The sequence below is a fragment of the Anser cygnoides genome, chromosome 2 (assembly GCF_040182565.1).
Source record: "Anser cygnoides isolate HZ-2024a breed goose chromosome 2, Taihu_goose_T2T_genome, whole genome shotgun sequence".
NCBI lineage: Eukaryota > Metazoa > Chordata > Aves > Anseriformes > Anatidae > Anser > Anser cygnoides.
Window position 1 is genome coordinate 80349605 of NC_089874.1, and position 14691 is coordinate 80364295.

At 36.8% G+C, this 14691-nt stretch overlaps 1 long non-coding RNA gene across 3 annotated transcripts; it reads left to right on the forward strand.

The window, feature by feature from the left end:
- Nucleotides 1-1378: 1378 nt before the first annotated feature.
- LOC106039945 (uncharacterized) lies at nucleotides 1379-13664 on the forward strand. Of its 3 annotated transcripts, none has more exons than XR_010829488.1 (3): nucleotides 1379-4026; nucleotides 4108-4270; nucleotides 11418-13664. It is a non-coding gene; the product is annotated as an uncharacterized lncRNA (long non-coding RNA). The 3 variants fall into 3 exon arrangements; XR_007168083.2 differs by having other exon boundaries at nucleotides 1380-4026; nucleotides 11737-13664; XR_001209583.3 differs by lacking the exon at nucleotides 11418-13664 and adding an exon at nucleotides 8694-9499 and having other exon boundaries at nucleotides 1383-4026.
- The last annotated feature ends 1027 nt before the right edge of the window (nucleotides 13665-14691 follow it).

Consider the following 14691-nt stretch of genomic DNA (forward strand, 5'->3'; position numbering starts at 1 on the left):
CTGATTTTGGCCTGTATTCAAAACATTACAAATGTATCCTTTGACTTCTGTGGCATATTATGAAAATGCAGCAGAGAATGCCATTTGACACATTACAGTGACATGCAGTTTCTTTCAGAAGAAGTCTGACCAAGCCAATTTAAAACAAAATGGTAAAAGATATTTCTCTTACAAGAGTTAGGTTCTTTCAGCTGCTTACTAAAAATTAAAACCCTCTTACAGAATGAAATAGTTTAAAAGAAAAATACGTACTAGAAAGAAATCCATTCCCTGTTAAACACAACTGCAAGTTTCTTGTCTAAAGGCAGGGATTCTTTGACAACATGTTCTACCTTTGTTATTCAGAAGAGCAAACTCAGCGATCTAACAAAGTTGTGAGTTTACACTGGGAGGAAGGCACTGCTTATTAGCACCAGCACATGTTATGTAGTGTGATCACGCAGTTTTGTAGCTTTACAGAGACTTTGTTCAACATTGATCTAATGAGTGTCTCTAGCCTTAAAATACGCTGTGGTGTGGTGTCATCTATACAGTCCTATGAGCTGTATTGCAATTACACTATACAGCTGTATTTGATCAGGGTTTTCTTGTAACTCAGAGAGTTATAAGAGCACCTTGCTGACTTTCGTTTCTATTAGGCACATCTGCTTATTATCAGTTAAAGAAAAAGAATATTCTTCCTAAGCAGATATGATACATCATTTGAAGAATAAATTAAGTACCTTTTCTAATTCTTGTGTTTTATAAATACTTTTTCAGCTAGAAGTGTTTATGTGGTATTGAATGAACGATGGCTATAAACACTTTACTTTGGTATTAGTTAATGACCACATTCATTACATATTCATCACAATTATCACCAACACAGCGGGAGGGGGAGGGGAGAGGGGAAGGGGGAAGACAACAGGTCTTCACCTTGCTTCTTTATGAGATGCTCAGAAAGCACAGAATAGGCATATCCTTGGATGACCTTTTTTTTAACCTAGAATTAACTGCATGTAAAAGAGTTAGTATAGAATGAGACAAAATAGCCTTTAGTAGAGAGGATGAAAAGCAGAATCAAGTTTTAAAATACCTGAAAGCATATGACGTGCCGTAATTTTTTACACCAGTTTTGCTTTTGAGGTTTTATTTGAGATGCAACGCTGAGCCTGGAACAGATAAGTATGCATGATTGAAACTGTACTTTTTAACTCCAATTAAAATAGATTCTTCATGCATTTCAGCCACTGCAGTGTCAGCCAGAAAGTGGAAGTGATAGGAAAATGACTACAAACAAAAATCAAGTTGACTAGCCTATTTTCATGGAACATGGTGACTTTTTACCTTTCTGTACTGTCATTCAAAACCAATTTAATTTGTACAACGTTTTCTGATATGCAAAGTGATATTACATAGTGGTTTATTCTGTGTGCATGTAAAGTTTGTAGCATCTTCCAAAAAAGGGAATAACCAAGCTTCTCAGTTTAACTTCTCCTCGAGCTACTTTTATTTCTCAAACTCTTTATTCACACACATGCTTTTATTTTTTGTGCCTATATTTCTCTCTCCTGCTGTAAACATTGCCCCACAGTTGGATACACAAAATTAAATCATTTAATGGATTTGTGGTTCAGTTGATTGAGGTCCCTGGGTCTCTCTGCACTCCTGGCAGCCATCTTATTCGGTCTGTTACTGTCATTCACTGTCATTTCCACTTGGCTGGCACCTGTGACAGGTCAGATTACTGGATGTGCTCAAAATATGATATGAAAGAGGGGACTGTGATTCCGATACTGATGGGTAGTGCTCTGCTTGCTAAAGCTAGCTGAGGAGGTCTTGGTAAATGTGTAGTTTCCTCAGGCTGTTCGAGGAATCAGTGGAAGAAGTGATGGTAAATAGAGAGCTCATCTGTCTACATTTACTAATAAGGCTATGCTTTCTGTAATCTGTTTTTATTATGTGGGTATTGTGAAGGCCAGGAGCTAGCTGGTTTACTGAACCAGGATTACTTTAACATAATTAGCATTTTTAAACCTAGACAAAATTGTGCACCTGTTCATTTATCTGTTTTACATTCACTTTGCTTCTGTTCTATCTACCCAAATGATTTCAGGTTTCGGGGTGCTAGATTTAATTGTGCAGCCCTTCTCTACTTCCCCTCCTGACCATGTCCCATTTTCTCATACAACAGCTACATTATTTAGATAAGATGCCAAGTTCTTTTTCACACCAGGTTAGTGAAATAATTCCAAATATTTACTATATGTGCCGTAAAAGAACTGGACAGCTTGTAGGAGATGTTGGAGCATTTTGGGACTAGGAGCTCTCTGATTCAGAAACACATACGCAGCAACTTCAGCAACTGCAGGCAGTGCATCTCTGTGACTCTAAATATATTTATAAAAACAAAATAAAAAGATGTTTGTATGCTAATAATTGAAAAGAAACAATTTAAATCTGGATGAAAATATAATTGTAGATCAAAATGGTGACATCTCAAGGGATCAGAACTGCTGTTTGTTTTGTTTTTTTCTTCAACAGAGCTTCAGAAAAAAAAAAAAAGATACTAAAACAGAATATGTATTTTTGTAAAAAAGATCTCCAAGCCTCAGTGGGACTTTGTAGCCTGTTCCATCCAAAGTCTGAAGCCAAACTGATTGGCAATGCAGCATACAATGTGCATTGGGATGAAGATGGCCAAGCTGCCCTTGTTGCCAGGCTGTAGATAGATATCCTGGCATGTCAAACTTGTAAGGGAACTAAAGTGGATGACATAGAATGGACACTGGCAAAAATCTTAACATATATGTAGTAGGAGGCTTTCCACAAGTGGACAGACCTGACTCCTACATATTCTGTGTTCTCCAGGTGTAGCAGTTTTTGTTGTAAACCAGAATAACTGCTTAGTGTGTCGTAAGACTGAAAGAATTTTTCAGTCCTCAATTTTTTAAGGAGTATCATATCTGTATACCTATTCCTTTATAAAGAAATTAATGTGGATACTACTGAGCGTAATGATTACAACTTGCACTATTTTCATGTCAAAAGGGAGTGTGGTTAGAAACAAATTTTGCTTTCTTTTACATCCATATACGTCCATATACATTTAGATGGAATGAATTCTAGAACCATTTTTCAGCTCTTCTTGCACATTTGTTATCTATAAGAAATCAAAATGTCATTCCAACAAACAGTTAAATTTCTCCTACTAAAATAATTATTTGGGAAAGTATGAAATGCACTGTGGAGGACATTCAGAGACTTATTTTCCATTATAAATAGAAAATTATTTCTGAGAGATATTTCAGGGATCCTTCAGCAAAAGCAGTGAAAAAAAAAAAAAAAGAAAAAAATCGTAGCTCATAGCACTGAAGCCTAACTAAAGCCTAGCAAAATGCCTGGTCTTTGATATAGTTTTTGGCTATCTGATGATTTGAGTTCAGAAAAGTAATGAAAGAGACATGAACCAAAAAGAATTTGATGTGGCTAAATAACAAGAGAAAATGAGAATAATATATGAATGCTAAAATAATTGTAAAGAAGACAATTTTAAATGTATTTGTAAAGTTTAATTTGAAAAGAACAATAGTAAAAGTGCTATCTTTCTTTATTTATGATGACCTGATATAAAGGAACATCTTTCCACTCAGAAAGTTTCTACATGTATCTTCTACAGGGTGTTTCTTCTCTTGTGCTCATTACTCTGCATGTCTTTTTATTGTTGCAGAAAGCAAGAGCTTCTTTTCTCCATTCAGATCATGTCTTGCCTAGCCTTATGGTCTCATCTGGGGCTCTGGAGAATATGAATGTCCTAACTGATGCTTCTGCCTTAGGGAACAGGTGCCAATGAATATCTGTGAGACTCTATTCTTACCTTCTTCAGCCGTGACTGACAGTGTGAGGAGAATGTAAAGGAGCTGAGTTGATGACACTGACCCACTTGTGCCATATCTCACAGACCTCCCCATGACCACAGAGGCAGAATTTGGAATGAGCAACTGACAGACCCGAAGGGAGAACCTACAGTTTATACACTTCTCCCAGGTGTGTACTGGAGACCTTGAACCATCACATAATTTTACTTCAGAAGTCTCAACACTGACTCTTTGCTTCCCTTAAAAATAGCTTAGAGAAAAGGAGTATGGTGCCATTACATGGCATCTTCACCCATCGCCAGCCTTTCTACATCTAGAAGAAGTCCAATAGCTTTTGGGAAGATTTTGGAGGAAGGCGGGAGAAGAAGGGATTCTTCAGAGACTGAAACAGAGATCTTTCTTTCAGATATCAGGTATGAATTTTTCAAAGCAAATATATTCAGGAAGATGTTGTTAGTATCATGTCACCTGCCTACATGAAACTTTTCACCTGAATTTCATGTAATATAATAAGAGTTACAGCAAAAATTCAAATGACAATCATATTTGCTCCCTTCCGGTATGCCACATCATAGGAGTCCGAAACAATGTGTTAGCACATTAATAAACAGCAAATTGATACTTGCAAGGAGACAGTAATTTTATTATTAGTAATCTCCTTGCTAAGGCAGAAAATTCACTTTCCACTTCTCTACCTTATATTGAAGATGAAACAGAATTGTATTTTTACAATTATTGTACAGTGAGAAAATTAATAAGAGCCTTCTCTGATGAAAAATTCAAACCTTATGCTTTTTCTCTTTCAAATCTTGCAAGAATATTTTACAAAGGACTTCAAAGGGGGTAAAAAAGTTATTATAATTAGACAATTTATGCTACATGAATGCTCAGAACTTTAAAAAATGATCTAAGTTATTTATTCAGTTACTTTCTAACAGAAGCAAGCCTTTACTATACTGCATAATTTATAACTTAGTGTGAAAACACAAGTTAAAGGCTTGCTAAAATTGTGATTTCTTCTTGCAAATAAAGTTTAAATTAAGAATCCCACTGTAAGCCTTTCTCTGTCCTTCTATCTTTATGACTCCTGGGCCCTCATCCAAAAAGGCACTTGTTTAAATTAGAATAAGATTTTTTTATTTTTTTTTTCCCTGTGGTTTATGTCCCTGCCTAAGTGCTTTGAAAAGATCAGGTCCTACAGAAGGCACTTGGTAACTTTTGGTACAGCACTGATTAGTGCTGTAAATTTTAGAAGGCCTTAAAATCATGCAGTTCACTTGACAAAAAAATGCCAGATTCTTCTGGAATTTTACTTGGTGTGAAATGAATTTCCATTAAATGGAATGCCATCATCAGTAACATCCCTGTGCAAGTCGCTGCATTAAATACACAGTAAGAAGTTTTCCCTTTGTTGCTCTTAATAGCAATTGGAAGAGGGTGGTGGAGAGAAGAACTTTGCAATTGCCTGCATCAGTGAATGAAATAGATCCCAGTGTTGGAGCTTGGCTGTGTCCATTAGGAAGCTGTGACAATCGTGCCTGGGAACGCTGCAGCTCTCCCAGACCATGCTGCGTGGGAGTCAGCATGGCTCAGTGACCGCCCTTACCAGGCAGTTTGCATCCAGCCATCTGCTTTCTGTGCTGAGACAGCTAATGGCATGCGTGCACACTGTGTCATGCCTATTGCCCTCAATGCTAAGGACTGGTCCCAGGCACGTTTAATGTGCGTTTATAAATGTAGCTTCCAATCCTCATATATACCATGGATGGATTTAGTTTATTGTTAAAAAGTGGAAATTCTTTCCCTAAAGCTATTTCTTCATTCACAGCAAGCTGCTGTAAGTTTCTGGGACTGAGCAAGTATTACTATATATGCTAAATATCATAGAATCATGAAGGTTGGAAAAGATCTCCAAGGTCATCTGGTCCAACCGTCCCCCAGCAACCAGTATTACTCATTAAACCATGTCCCTAAGTACCATGTCCAACCTTTTCATATGATGCAGACAGGTATAAACAGACCAGAACAACAGTTTTTGCTAACCAAACACATTTGACATGTGGTATTCTTTATGTATTTGCTGTTCTATACCATTGCTTCTAAACTTTCCACAGACTGTAAAAAGCAAATGTGTGCAAACTAAGGAATATAAAACGTTATTCTTCCTTTCTTACTTACTGACCGTCAAATACAATGCTAGAAATGCACTCTAATGCCCTAAGGTATCTCAAGTCCTTGGTTAATTTGTATAGAAGTTGGTGCTAACATAATTTTTAGTGAACAATATGACCTTCTGATCATTTAGCCCTAGACTTGCTCTTGCTAAATGTCCACAATCACTTTACATGATATTTGCTGGTGGGAGATAAATTATGTTTTCTGCTTTGCAAAGATCTGTACGTGTGAACATGATTTACATGGATTTGGAGCATTGTAAGTTAGCAGAGATGAGTTTAGTTTAAGTAAAAGTCATACTGTGTAACTTTTCCCAGAAGGATTATGAAAAAAATGGATGGAGGGGAAAATCTGTCAACATCTCTACCCATCAACCTCCAATTTCCTCTTAATTATACGAAGCTGTGGTGACAAGGCACAGAGCGTTCACAGTGCAGTACTAGTGATGTCTCCAGCTTCTTTTTGGACCACACACATGAATCTTTCTGACAATCTTAAACCTTTGTTTTTCCAGTCAGTCTCTGTCACAGTTTAGTTCAGCTGCCTTCCCCATCTTGCAGGTTTATAACCTTACTGCCATCTTAGATTTTCATTTCTTTCTTTTTTCTTCAAAGTAGCCAGCATCTTCCCTGTCTTGTACCATATTTCCACTTCAAAAAACTTAATAAATATGTAATTTCCTTTAATTTCATCAAGAACAAGTTGTCAGATGAGATAACCATTTTTACAGTTCCTATACTCAATTTTCCTTTGGCTGTATAAATAGTAGTCACAGTTCTTTGAGACCATTCAACATGGCAGGCATAATAACATTTGCTTGAGTTTTTAATACCCAATTAAATTTTACTTTCTGACAGTCAATATTTCATGGAATCTCTAGTTTCTCGTAATGTGGCAGACAGCAGAACATGGAACAAATCCTACAGCGTTCTGTTCTGTCACTCTAGCAAATTTTCTCTTTACATCAAGGAAAAAGAATTCCTTTAGTTCTGCTTTTACACGTTTGTCTTAGTAGACAACATCTTGTATGAAAATTGTTCTTGGCCAGTGATGCTCGTGAATTCATTACTATAGAGAACAATATATGAATAGAATATGAAATAATTAATATTCCATTACTTTAGAAAACAAAATTACAACTGCGTATAGTACAATGGTCATTACACAAATGCCATTTTGCCAGAAAGATGTTTTTGTTTTACTCCGAACATGGAATGTTTCCAAAGTTATCTATCATCTAGAGGCATCAACAAGTAGATCTTTCTGATGCTGTACTCCAGAATTCCTTGGGGTGGAAAAGGAGCCTTTTGACCAGTCCACTCATATGTATGCCATATCTGTTACCCTACAATACCACATGTCAGAAGAAAAGTTTAATGAAAATGTTAGCAGTGTGTCTTTCTGTCAAGATATTCATTGTGATTCTTTAATCATAAAATCATTCTATAGCTTCTTAATGCTATTACTTTAGATCCTGGACCTGCAAACAATTTATGCAAGTGAACATCTCTATATTTTTATAAATACCTTGTGAGTTCAAAGGAACTAGTCACTTTTGAAGGACATGAGTTAGCTATGTATATGAGGATCACACAGCAAATCACGCCATCCAAATTCTCAGTTGAAATTTGTTAGATGAAGCAATCCACAATCTGTCCCAGTCACTATCCCAAATTTTAAGCTTTGCAAAGTAGATAGGGCCATCAGAAATCCTTCCCTGTTTCCTCATTCAGCTGATATGTAATCAGTGTTGCTGGTAATGATTTTCAATATCAGCTCTGTCTTAAGAATAATAGCAGAATAAAAATTCACCCATCACCATATTTCATTGCTCTGTTTTTTCCCTAGTAGTTGATGCTTAAAACCGGAAATCGTGAACAAGAGCACCAAACATTGGGCCTAATACAATCCTGCAACAATCCATCTAATGGAAATACAATCTGATTCAAAAGAGAAGGTTGCCATTGGCCTGAGGTTTTCTTTTATTTTCTTCAGTTTACCAGAGGTACAATTAAACAAAAGAAAACACAAAGAAACAAAAGAAACAAATAGTAATACAAAAATATATCCATGTATTTATTACATGTCAGGATTTTTTTTTTTTTAATAACCAAGAACTAGAACAGAAAAAAGAAAAATGCAGTAAAGTTCTGTAGGACAGTTGCATTGCACATAATTTCTAGTATTCTGGTTCTACTTGTGTAAAATGACTTGTCTTGCAAGTTTCTGATTCTTCTTTGTATCAGTACATTCTACTTGCAAGCATCAATACCTTCAATTACTGCAGCACTACATTTTGCAGTAAGGGAAACTATCCTCTAGAATGCTTCTTAAATAATCAATAATGACGGTCTATACATTGCTTTTTTCTTTTTTTTTTTTTTGCCAAATAATTATCCAGCATATGTGATTTATTAAATAATTTGCATATGACACTATAACAGGTACTTTATTGAAATACATTATACTTGTTTTATTTCCCTTTGAAAACTTGTTCATAGTGAAATCAGTAATCTAGGTTTCAGTATAGCCATGTTGCATTTTATCCTGTTTTCCTTCTACTTTCTTATTTATATTCATCAGAATGTTTTCCAATCTTGTGTAATGCTGGGATCTTTTTTGTAAGCTCACCTGATTATTATTTTTTTGCCTTCTTTTTAGGTTTCTGTTCTAATTTTGCTGGTTTTGCTATGAAGTAATCAATAATTTGCCAAGACTAACCTGGAGAGCAAAACAAGGCACCGTAACTACAAATACCTTTCTTAGACATAGGCATGTCTGAATTGAAACATAACCTTTATCAGTAAATACTTCGTTTTCAGTTCGGGATATTTTCATACTCAGAAGTGAGAATAGAAGACAAATCCAGGAATTTCTACTAAGTATGTGCACAGCTGTCACCTTAAATCCAGAAAGTCACATAAACTTTCTATAAATAAATAAATAAATAAAAAAACAACCATAAACATTTCCACATTTGAGGAGTATTTTAATTTTCAGAGTTAATTCTGAACGACAAGATCCCAAACTTCACCTCTCATATAACATAATTTGGAACAATGAATTGAGTCACCTCACAGAAGCAGGAATCCCTAAGGAGTCTGACAAGTGTCTGTTCTTGGCCCTCTCAACCAACTGGTTTCAACTGTCAAGTAGATAAGCAATGTTTTTGTAATGCTACTATTAATATTTTGTACCTTAGGGGATAAATCAGAAGTCTTTAAATACAAAGTGCATATCCATTAGTTTTATTCTAGTGATATTTAAACATACGTTTGCCAAAGTCTTTAATGAGTATTTCCATTCTGGCAAAAAATCTCACAGTCTTCTTATATTTCAAAGATAATAGCTAGCAAGGACAGGACAAAGAACCTACTTTTACTCATCTAAAAAGCAGAAAGTAATATATTGTTTAAGTAATATATTAGTTATTTTAAAGGAAGCCAGGGAAAGTGAGGATTGAAGCGGGAAACAGCATATTTTAAAATATCTGTAGACAACCATCAAAGATGGCACTGTAACTTTGCAACTGAGAAGTTTTTCAGAGTATTTCATAATGTGAACATCCCACACTGAGTTTAATGTGTGCTGGAAAACTAATATGTCTCACAGATGCATAATGTAATAAAGGGGTAGCCTATTGAATCATGTGTTATTTATTGTTCTCTGAGAAAGGAGCGAGATTTTTTGTATTACCTCCCTAATGTATTTTTCCAATAACCCTGTAATGTTCTATGATGAGAATTTTTAACCTTTGGAGTCACTCTAGTTTTATATTTGTATCAAGCCTTCTGCAGTAGCTTGCTTTGCTTCTGCTTTAACCATAGGCAAAGGCAGTTACAACCAGAATGCAATCAGTTGTAGGGGCAAGCCCCTGTCCAGTATAGTCAGTACTGTGCATCAGAGCTCTTGTTCACTGGATCCCACGTCTTTCCTACTTCTTCCATGATCTGAGGTAACCATGACTAAGTAAGCCATGCTGCTGGCCCACGGAGTAAAGAGAAGGAAAAGGAATGGTAGCATTACTCATCTCATTATCTGCTTCCTTTTTCTCCTTTGTCAAAATATCCAGGGACATGAGAAGTGTGAGTGAAGAGAGCTTTCCTGTCAATTTCTGTAGCCACCGATGCTGTCTTAGGAGTCCCCACACAAAGGAGTGAAGATATGCCTTTGGAGTTCTACTTTTTTATTTTTATACTTTCAAAATCAGTTGTTCATATTTCACACACTTAGTATATCATAGAAATGTAACCTGTAAGGCACCTTCTAGTCCTTCATCTATTTCCCTGACCTAAGAGAAGTTAAAACCATCTAGGCCTTCATCCTTAAGGGACATTTTGTCTGCTCTTTCAAAATTACAGTGAATAGAATACTGGACTTGTCTTACACCAGGGCTAATTCCAATATTTGGAAGATATTTTTATGGCATATATTTAGCACTCTGATTAGCAATCCTTACAATGCTCACATAAGCATATATATTACATAAATACACACACAGGTCCATATATTCAGTGTAAGATGCAGCATGTAAAAATGTGCCCATTTTAAAAATGTGAGAGCATTAATTCATTCAATTTATTTATTTATTTTACAATTGTCACTGTAAAATGCTTTCAGCACTTATATTCTGCACTTTGTCTGAGTGTCACCCGAGGACCAGCTCAAATTTAGGACCAATGGCATTTAGAAAGACAGCAGGTTTGCTAAAATTTCAAAGAGTTGTCAGCAAGTTTGCAATTCAAACCTGAATTCTCAAAAGAAAAAAAAAAAAGTTGCCTATCTCCAATATTTTTCTTATTTCTTTTTCTGTCATTTTCTTTGTTTCAAAACTGCAAAGTATCATAAATTACACAGAAAAGTAGCATGAATCCTCTTACTTCCTTTAGTCTGAAGTGTGCTAAGTAATCAATTTATTTCCAGCATTTAAATGACATTCTAAATTCTAAGACTCTAAGACATTCTAATTCAAGCCCTTTTTTTTTTTTAATATATATATATATATACTGAAAAATACAGATTCAAATGTTCACAAAAGGACATAATTTATCTTAATGATGGTGTATTTGATGCACCGCTATACAGCACGCAGGGGGCAGCAGTCCCGCTGCTAGCTGACTATATAACTTCAGAGTCACAGGGAACACAGAGTTTGAAAGCCAGAGAACAACAGACAGATAACGGGACTGCAGACAAATATTTCACAGGTCAGTGTCAATAAACTGACACCAGCCTCTGGTCTGAATTGCGTATCTCCAGGTAGAATCATAATAAAGAGCACATAAAGCTCTCTTTTTTCACTGAGCACACAAAAGGAAAGACTAAAGAAACATCAGACAGATGGATTAAGTGAATAACTGTCTTTTAATTACATTTTTACTAAAGGTTGGGATGCTATTTACAAGAAAAAATGTGAAGCTACAGCACATGGATGGGGGACAGGAAAAGAGGGAAGAGAAGAATAAGATATACCCAGCTGGCACAAATGAACATAAATGAAATTAAGTTGCCTGAACAGCAGGAAATACAATTTGTGCTGGAAACTGTCAGACTGATCTCATCCATCTCTCAAACAAGGCTATCAATCACTGTCTCATCCCTGTCTCCAGCATGGTTTTTCTTACCTCCAGCTGGCTGTACTTTTGCACTGAAGTCATGTTGGCTGAAATTCATTGCTTCTCTTTGCTCATCTCCTTTTCTTCAGAATTTCAATCCTGGAAAGATATTATTCTGCCTATATAACTGAGCAATAAGCAGATCCTGGGCAGGAATGGAGGCTGCAGCATTTAATCAACACAGCCATGGACTGGGAGATCTGGATTACATTCCTGTCTCTGCAGTGGACACTGGAAACGTACTCCCCTGTGCTCTACGTGTCTCCACCTGCAAGGTCACCACATTTATGCTGAAGCCTTCTTTATTACTTAAGCATTTATCTCATGATCTGTATATATGCACATAGATAACATAGATCTGTATGTATTCATACACATCATATGTACAGTAGAGGTTTAATCCCACATGCCCTACATTTTAGGTTTCAGTTATCTGGGAAGTGGCAAAGAGGGAAAAATGGTATGGGTATGCATACAATATGCAACTGTATGACTGCTTGCTGTTCAGGAACTTAAATGACTAGAGTATAATACTGGATTTGGCATTGGGAACCCCATTCTGCCTAAGGGAAGGCAAGCGGCGACATGGGGGTGAGATCAGAGCAGGCCAGGCAGCGGCCTCTCTGACAGGGTCACAGCCCCAGAGTACCCAGGAAGAGCAGCGCAGTAACGAGGGCTGGCTAACCCTCAATGGACTGCTGGGCAAATCAACCGCCATGGCATAGGGCCGAAGCCAAGCCAGGGGGCTGCAGTTGATGGTCCCGGTCCGGCCCAGAGAGGTCCAGGGCCAAGCACAGGCAGGACGCAGCGCAGTGCAGGCAGGGACCACGGCTGAGCGGCGCAGCACGCTGGCAGCTCCTGAAGGAGAGGGGGCAGCCCCTGCCCAGCTTCTCAGCCAGCCTCAAGGCCAGACAGCTGCTCTGTCAAAGCTGGGCTTGAGCTGCACTGCTGAGTCCCCAGGGTGATGGCAGAATTTAGTCAGGGCCCTGACACTCTGTGGGCATGTAATGCAGTTAGAGCCTACCTGAATTTGTCTCTGAAATACACTTCATTGCATGGGTATGTGATAAATCTGTATGGAACTGCGTACGCCGAAATAAATGGAACAGCTTCCGTAGTGAGTTTTGTATAAACATTACTCAAGTTACTGCTGAAGACTGACAGGCTCTGACTTCGTTTTTTCAAATACTCTTCTAGCTGCTTAATTTTCATGACATTCTTTGTGACAAAAGTAGCACACAGCAAGACCTTCAATATATTTCTTCATCAGATATGCTTTTGAGAATAGTATCTATTGATTCATAACTAATAATGACTAAACTCCAGAAGTCATTAGTAAATCAATTCAGGGAAAATTACCTTTGATTTCAGTAGTAATTTCATGCATGAATGGTTTAAATGATCAATCTGGCAAGGTATCATACTTGCTTACCATTTAGAACAGCCCATACAACGAACAGCTATGGTCTATGAAATAACTCCAGAAGCTTTCTGCCACTCTAGCTCTTTACCTGCTCTGATTGGACCAAATGAATTTCTGGACTCTGACTTTCTGTGCATTTCATTATGACTCAGACATTTCAAAGCTAATGACCATAGATTCAGAGCATCGATGATACTGACACACAACTTTTCAAATTGGTGGATTTTCTTACAACTGCACGTCATCAGAGGTCCAGGCCAGCAGCACTTTACTAATTAACAGCAGTGCTATAAAAAAGTCAAATTGTGTGTAATTTACACAAAGCACTTTCACCTGTGCTTTGTGAGATGCAAACATTTCAGCTGAGGTAAGAATACAGTGAAATTGTCTGTTTTGTATGCATAATAACTACTTCCAAATGAAATTTTAGCATCAAAATGCAAGGTTGAAACTATCCACTCGATCCCACTTTTGGGTCTCATGTATCAGAACAATGATGCCACAGCAACGTACATCAATGAAAATATTCAGTATAACTGAGTGTATGTTGCAGACTGACCGTCAGAAATTAATGAATAAAAAACAGTATTATTGAAGGGACACCTCAAACCAAGAGTGTGGAAACTGTTCTCTGATGTTAGGCAATGGCTATTGACTTACTTCCTTTTTTGATTTAAAGAAGACTACACCACTAATGCATTTTTCAAAACGTTTTTAATATTTGATCAAGGACAAAGTAGATTATACATCATACTTGCTTGTAACTGTGCAGTAAGATGCAAATGCTTAACAGAAAGGCAGTGAAAATTTTGATTGCTGTTAAAACACACAACTTTAATCAATCAGATTTCCACTGTGATTTGGGAAAAGTAGACTGTATGGGTTTTATTGGACTCTAATTAAGATATAATATAACGAAGGAGAGAAGGGTCTCCCAAATGTCTTCTGTCATTAATGATGACATCAGAAATCAGCAGCACCATTACTGCAATTAAACAAGAATACTATGGAAATAGAAAAGCAGACATAACATTTTTGTAAGACGTTTGTCTCATTAGCCAAAAAAATGAACACAGTTCTAATCGTGAATCAATAAAACGAAATTCTCAACAAAGCCCTGCATTTCTGGGCTAGGTGCAGAACCCTGAGGAGTTCCCTTGTATTTCTCAGCAGGTGAAAATCTACAAAAAGGGCACCTGTTGTACACCTATTCTCAAAGTAATACTAGTAATACGTGCAGTTTGTTCTGGTAATATGGGAATAGACTTTTATTTTATTATTTTTTTTTTTTAAAGCAATCTTTCTAGTCATTTCCAGGCCTATGTCCAGTTTTGCCTACGTTAACATTTTGCTTTCTAGAACCCAAATGTACTGAAATTGTGCAATGACTTGTTTGTTTTATTTTTTCTTCACACTTCTTTTATACAGGAAAAACAATGGAGTGGAGGTTGTCTTCTGGTCAGATTTTGACAGGAATGCATGGCTTGACATGCACTGGAGAAAGTAAGATGCCCAGTTTGCCCTTGGAATTGGAGTCCCCTTTGGTCATACTTTTCAAGACAGTTCCTAGTTAGTTTAATTTAAAAAAAATCATGCATATTATTTTCTTCTAAAGTGAGAC